Source organism: Macaca thibetana, chromosome 10 (genome assembly GCF_024542745.1).
Source record: "Macaca thibetana thibetana isolate TM-01 chromosome 10, ASM2454274v1, whole genome shotgun sequence".
In the NCBI taxonomy this organism is placed as follows: Eukaryota; Metazoa; Chordata; class Mammalia; order Primates; family Cercopithecidae; genus Macaca; species Macaca thibetana.
The window spans coordinates 36,989,489-36,995,880 of NC_065587.1; the positions used below are offsets into that span (position 1 = coordinate 36,989,489).

Sequence of the window (6,392 nt, forward strand, 5' to 3'; positions counted from 1 at the left end):
ACTCTGCCGGGCGTGGGCTCTGCCGGGCGTGGGGCTGCAGCGGAGCGTGCGCCCGCGGACTCTGCCGGGCGTGGGGCTGCAGCGGAGCGTGCGCCCGCGGACTCTGCCGGGCGTGGGCTGCAGCACAGAGTGCGCCTGGTGGCTCTGCCAGGCGTGGGCTGCTGCTGAGGACACAGGTGGGCAGGCGGGGTTGGCGGCCCAGACCCAGCAGTGCCAATAGAGGAGACATGGTGCCCCACGTGCCTGCACACAGCGTGGCTGCAGGGACAGGCTCCGTGAGCTGGCGCCTGGCCTGCGCTTGGCTTCTGAACAAGCCTACGGGTCCACAGCCCAGCCATGAGCAGACGCTGGTGGGACGTTCCCGTGCAGACCAGTGCAGCCCCCTTGGCCAAGTGTCTGGTGGGAGAGCAACAGCGCTGACCAGTCTTCTCCAACAGCTCCAGACCGTGACCCGTGCAGCCAAAGGGCTCACTGAGCGGAAAAGTGGCGAGGAAGACTCAGCTCCAGTCTGCCTCTGGGCTCATCCGCTGCCCGGTCGGTCACACGAAGCAGGGAAAGGCCCAGGCCCCGGAGCCCTGGCACACCCACAGGCCCACAAGGCACCACAGGGTCACTGAACTGTGGCTCCCTATTCCAGCAGGGAGGCCGAGGCAGCTGTCGGGGAAAATGGAAAGAGCCATCTCACTCGAGAACTCGGCACGGGGGCCTCCAACAGGCGGTAACACCCAAAGCAGCAAGCACCTTCCCTGCCCAGCCCTCACATCAGGCGTCAGTGAGTCCCAGGGAGGAGGCGGCAGTGGGGGCCGTGGCTGTGGCTGAGCTCGGGGGGCCTAACTAGAAGGGCAGAAAAGACAAGACCACAACAGACATGCCCAGACGGACAGTGAGCTCAGCCCTCGGTGGCAGGGCAGGGCCAGTAAACAGGCTGAGCCAGGGCGAGACTGGCTGGGTGCGGGTCCCCACACGCTGGGTCTGTCTTCCTGTGGGACACAGCAAAAGGGAGAAGAACCAAGCCTGCCCAAAACGTCAGACCCAGCAGTCACCGCTGTCGTTATTTTGGTATTTTCCTTAATCTTTTTCTCTCTCTGCATCTAAATTTTGACAAAATCAGGGTCCCTCCAGGAGCACGCTGTGGCCTGGGGTTTGCTCCTCCTCCGGCTGCTCTGCTGCTTCCAGCCGACCTCACTCATGGGCTCAGGGTACCCATGTGGGGACCCTGCCACTGGCTGAGTACGTCTGTTCCACAGGAGGCTGGGAGGCTCAGTGGGCTTACTCAGAGGAAAACCTGAACCAACTCCATCACCTGCCTCCGTAAACCACAGCTCTGCCTGGCATCTGGGCCTCCTTTCAGATCCAGGGTCTAGAAATTCCTAGAAGGCCTGATTATTTCCCATCCCCGTTGCACAGACTCCTGATAAACAGAGGAAGATCCATTTGGGAAGGGGTGGTGGGAAAATTAGCTGCGTATTTTTGGCATTTAGCAGGGCCCCTTCCTCTGAGAGACGGCAGTCTCTCCTCCATTCCAGGGGCCTGGGTCTGTCCAGAGTCTGGAACTTGGCCGAGGGCCCGGAACTCTGTGTTGGGGCTTCCAGTCAGAGCGAAGGACTCCTGCTCTCGAACCTACAGCCTTTCTGCCAGCACAAAACGGGGACGCCTTTGGCAGGATGTCCATTTTTTTCAGTTGTAGGGAAGCTGCACCCATCAGGCAACGCGGGAACTATGTGGGTCAGATGACTGCGCCTCTGCTGCCCCTCACCGCTGTGCTGGGAATCACGTCGGTGGCATGGCTCCCGCCAGCCCGGAGCTCCACCATCCCCACTGCATTGGGAGTCCAGCTGCATGGCAGCAGTTCCCACCGCAGTTTTTGGCCTACAGAAAAGAATGATCATGGAGCTCTTCCCGGGGGGTGAGTGAGGGTGCAGGTGAGGGTGAGGGTGCGGGTGCGGGTGCGGGTGACAGATCGGGTGCGAGTGTGGGTGAGGGTGCGGGTGAGGGTGAGGGTGCGGGTGAGGGTGAGGGTGCGAGTGAGGGTGAGGGTGTGGGTGAAGGTGTGGGTGAGGGTGAGGGTGAGGTGCGGGTGCGGGTGATGGTGTGGGTGAGGGATCGGGTGTGGGTGCAGGTGACAGATTGGGTGCGAGTGTGGGTGAGGGTGCGGGTGAAGGTGTGGGTGACAGATCGGGTGCGAGTGTGGGTGAGGGTGCGGGTGAGGGTGAGGGTGCAGGTGCGGGTGAAGGTCCGGGTGAGGGTGTGGGTGAGGGTCCGGGTGAGGGTGTGGGGCTACCCCGTGAATTCACTCCTCAGAATCCTGGTGAAGGGGTGACCTCCAAGCCCCAAGGACATCAAGCTGGTCTTGCGTGACAAATCCATCCTAGCGTTCCACTGTCCTCTCCAGTATACGAGGAAAGTTCTGGATTTCACTTAGTTTAGGGTAGGCTACCTGTGGGGCAACAGTTTCGGTGATTGATCAAGAAAGTGGGGGAAGGCCGGGCGCGGTGGCTCAAGCCTGTAATCCCAGCACTTTGGGAGGCCGAGACGGGCGGATCACAAGGTCAGGAGATCGAGACCATCCTGGCTAACACGGTGAAACCCCGTCTCTACTAAAAATACAAAAAAACTAGCCGGGCGAGATGGCGGGCGCCTGTAGTCCCAGCTACTCGGGAGGCTGAGGCAGGAGAATGGCGTAAACCCAGGAGGCGGAGCTTGCAGTGAGCTGAGATCCGGCCACTGCACTCCAGCCTGGGCGACAGAGTGAGACTCCGTCTCAAAAAAAAAAAAAAAAAGAAAAAAAAGAAAGTGGGGGCAGGAGGGGTGGTCACTCCCAGCCGTTCACTCCAACACATCAAATCCAGAATCTCGTATCTGAGTCCCTGTCTCACTTAGGCAAGCTTATATTCCTTCCACCCAGATCCCACACTCTCAACATCCATTTGCACGTATTTTCCCCAGGTTTTGGTAGGGAAGCATTTGTGGGCCACACTTCACACCTTCTCTTTTGGGGCCTGCTGGAACTCCAGTCTGGATCTAAGTCTAGAAGGAAAACAGAGGTGATGGTGGGTCCTGGGCAGGATGGTGGCGCCTTACAGGGCAGCTCCCTAGGGAAGACACTTGAGGGTCTTCAGGCAAAGGAGTCTCAGCTCCCCAGGCAGTGGTGGAAGAGCCGCATGGGCCTTCAAAGAAGACTTGTGGAGTTTACGGGCAGATCCCGACAGACTTGCGGGGCTTGTGGTCCTCAGCTTCACTGGGATCTTCCCACATGCCCCCATTCCAACATCAGGTTCCAGTTCTTTCCCAACTTCCCTTAAATTTAACAAAAGAGGCACTGCAAAGTCGAAACTGTAGATTATGCTGTAATTAAATCGTCCAGGAGACTAGGCTTCAGGTTTGTTTTGCAGAAATCTCAGCCGCGTGGCTACAGGAGATAAGGACTTATTTTAAGACAGTCATAGAGGCTTTCAGGTTCCTTTTCAGACTCCAAGCCAGGAATTTAAAGCACCGAGAGCTGGAGCTGCTGTGTCCATCACCAGCAGGTCCTTGTCCTGCTAATTCCTGTCTACAGCTTCACCAGCACATGGGCCAGTGACATCCCTGCCTCCCTCCTTCTTCCTCAGCTCTTTCTCTTCCCCCTTGTTCAATTTGCCTGGAAGCATGCAAGAAGAAAGTACAGGGCCGCCCCCAACCCCTCTGCTTCTGCCCATCACAAGTGCCACGAACCTATGGTCCCCACCATCTCCTCTCACTTCTCCCACCTCTTCAGCAAGAAGCAGGTGCACATTTGGATGGTTTGATTGGATGCTGCCTTCACATTGTGTATAAACTGAAGTTAGAGCAGGTACTCACCACAGTTCTTGCCATTGGTTTTAACATGGAAGCAGTAAAATATAAGAACACTTGTTTTGGGCTGGGCGCGGCGGCTCAGCCTATAATCCCAGCACTTTGGGAGGCCAAGGCAGGCAGATCACGAGGTCAGGAATTCAAGACCAGCCTGGCCAATACGGTGGAACCCCATCTCTATTAAATATACAAAAATTAGCCAGGTGTGGTGGTGGGCTCCTGTAATCCCAGCTACTTGGGAGGCCAAGGCAGCAGAATTGCTTGAACCCAGGAGGTGGAGGTTGCAGTGAGCTGAGATCACACCGTTGCGCTCCAGGCTGGTTGACAGAGCGAGACTCTGACTCAAGAAGAGAACACTTGTTTCACGGTGTGGGGTGTTGGTGGCCAAGATATAATGAGGCCTCTCTGGAAGCATTACTTCCAGAATACCCAGGGTCTTCTTTTGCTGGTAGACAGCAACGATCATGAAAGAATTCGGGAAGTGGCAGATGTGCTGCAGAAAAGGCTTCGGGCAGGTGAGTGTGGAGACGCAGCGCCACTGCTCTCCGCAAACAAACAGGGTTTGCCCAGCGCTGGGGCCATCAGCGCGACGACAGATGAGCCAGCTCTTCAGTCTCTTCCTAATAGGACATGGTATGTTCAAGCCACTTGTGCAACACAGAGCTGGTGTGGATGAGGGACTTGACTGGCTGTCAAATGAGTTTTCAAAACATTAAATGGAAACTAGACATCTAACCAAAGACATGTTTTGATAAAATTGGTCCAGACTTGCTACAGCAAAATTAGTTTGTATCTTGGTTAAGAAACAGCATGGGGGGCTGGCTTGGGCAGAATAATAAACTTATTTTGTTGCCAATTATTGTTTGCCAGATCTAATGTTGTTCTTTAGCAATGTGCTTGGTTTTAAAGAAATTCTTCTTAGGAAAAAAGTGTCCCCATTTACTTCCCATAAGCTTAAAACCTGGACATAGTTGTGAAACCTTTAAATAAATCCACCTTGGAGATTAAAATACAGACAAGTAAATAAATAAGGCGGGCGCGGTGGCTCACGCCTGGGGGAGCCCTGTTGGGGAGGAGGTGAATCCCCTGAGCTTGCTGGAGACCAGCCTGGGCAACACGATGGACCTTGTCTCTATTTAAAATAAATAAATAAATAAATAAATAAATAAATTAATTAATTAAAAAGGCCAGGCGCGGTGGCTCGCGCCTGTAATCCCAGCACTTTGGGAGGCTGAGGTGGGTGGATCACGAGGTCAGGAGATCGAGACCATCCTGGCTAACATGATGAAACCCCAAACCCCGTCTCTACTAAAAAAATTAGCCAGCGTGGTGGCACGTGCCCGTAATCCCAGCTACTCGGGAGGCTGAGGCGGAAAAATCACTTGAACCTAGGAGGCGGATGTTGCAGTGAACCGAGATCGTGCCACCGTACTCCAGCCTGGGTGACAGAGACTCCATCTAAAAAAAAAAAAAAAGAAAAAAGAATTCAGGCTGGGCACGGTGACTTACATCTGTAATCTCAGAACTTTGGGAGGCCGAGGGGGGCAGATCACTTGAGGTCAGGAGCTCGAGACCAGCGTGGCCAACATGGCGAAACCCTGTCTCTACCAGAAAAATACAAAACATAGGCAGGCATCGTGGCATGTGCCTGTAATCCCAGCTACTCGGGTGGCTGAGGTAGGAGAATCGCGTGAACCCAGGAGGCGGAGGTGGCAGTGAGCCGAGATCACACCACTGCACTCCAGCCTGGGTGACAGAGCAAGACTCTGCCTCAAAAAAATTAATTAATTAATTAAAAATAAATAAAGCACTGACTCACCATTTTCTTTTCCCAGGTTATCCAGGGCACTTGGGCGAAAGCATCACCCGCTTTTACTAGAATGTTCAATGGCAGCCTTGGTTCCAGAGGCACTTGGTGAATTCTGCCCATTGGTGGCCATTCGCATGAATTATCAGCGCCTCTTTCCTGAGGGAAACGGGGTCACGAATGCTTTTAAATCAAAGGCAATCAAAGATCCAGCTCCAGAAAACCCAGAACCAGCTTTGATCACTCCACATCACAGAAACAGCAACTGGCCCAGGAGTCCAAGAAGCTACAAGAGGATGGGAGGAAGGGGGAGCAGTTGCCAGCCGGTCTGGTGACCCTGCCCTGCGCAACCTTCCAAGAATTAAAAAAAGAAAAAAATCAAACAAAAAAACACCCTGCTTGCTATGGTCTGAGTTTGTATCCCTCCAAGATTCACACTGAAACCTAATCTCCACTGTGGTGGCATTAAGAAGAGGGGTCTAGGCCGGGCGCGGTGGCTCACGCCTGTAATCCCAGCACTTTGGGAGGTCGAGGCAGGCAGATCACAAGCTCAGGAGATCGAGACCATCCTGGCTGACACGGTGAAACCCCGTCTCTATTAAAAATACAAAAAATTAGCCGGGCGTGGTGGTGGGCGCCTGTAGTCCCAGCTACTCAGGAGGCTGAGGCAGGAGAATGGCATGAACCCTGGAGGCAGAGGTTGCCGTGAGCCAAGATCGCGCCACTGCACTCCAGCCTGGGCGACAGAGCGAGA

The 6,392-nt window shown here is 54.6% G+C and overlaps 1 pseudogene; it reads left to right on the forward strand.

Annotated features, from left to right (window-relative positions):
- Window positions 1-3,713: 3,713 nt before the first annotated feature.
- LOC126964092 (ADP-ribosylation factor 4-like) lies at window positions 3,714-4,547 on the forward strand (annotated as a pseudogene).
- Window positions 4,548-6,392: the final 1,845 nt, after the last annotated feature.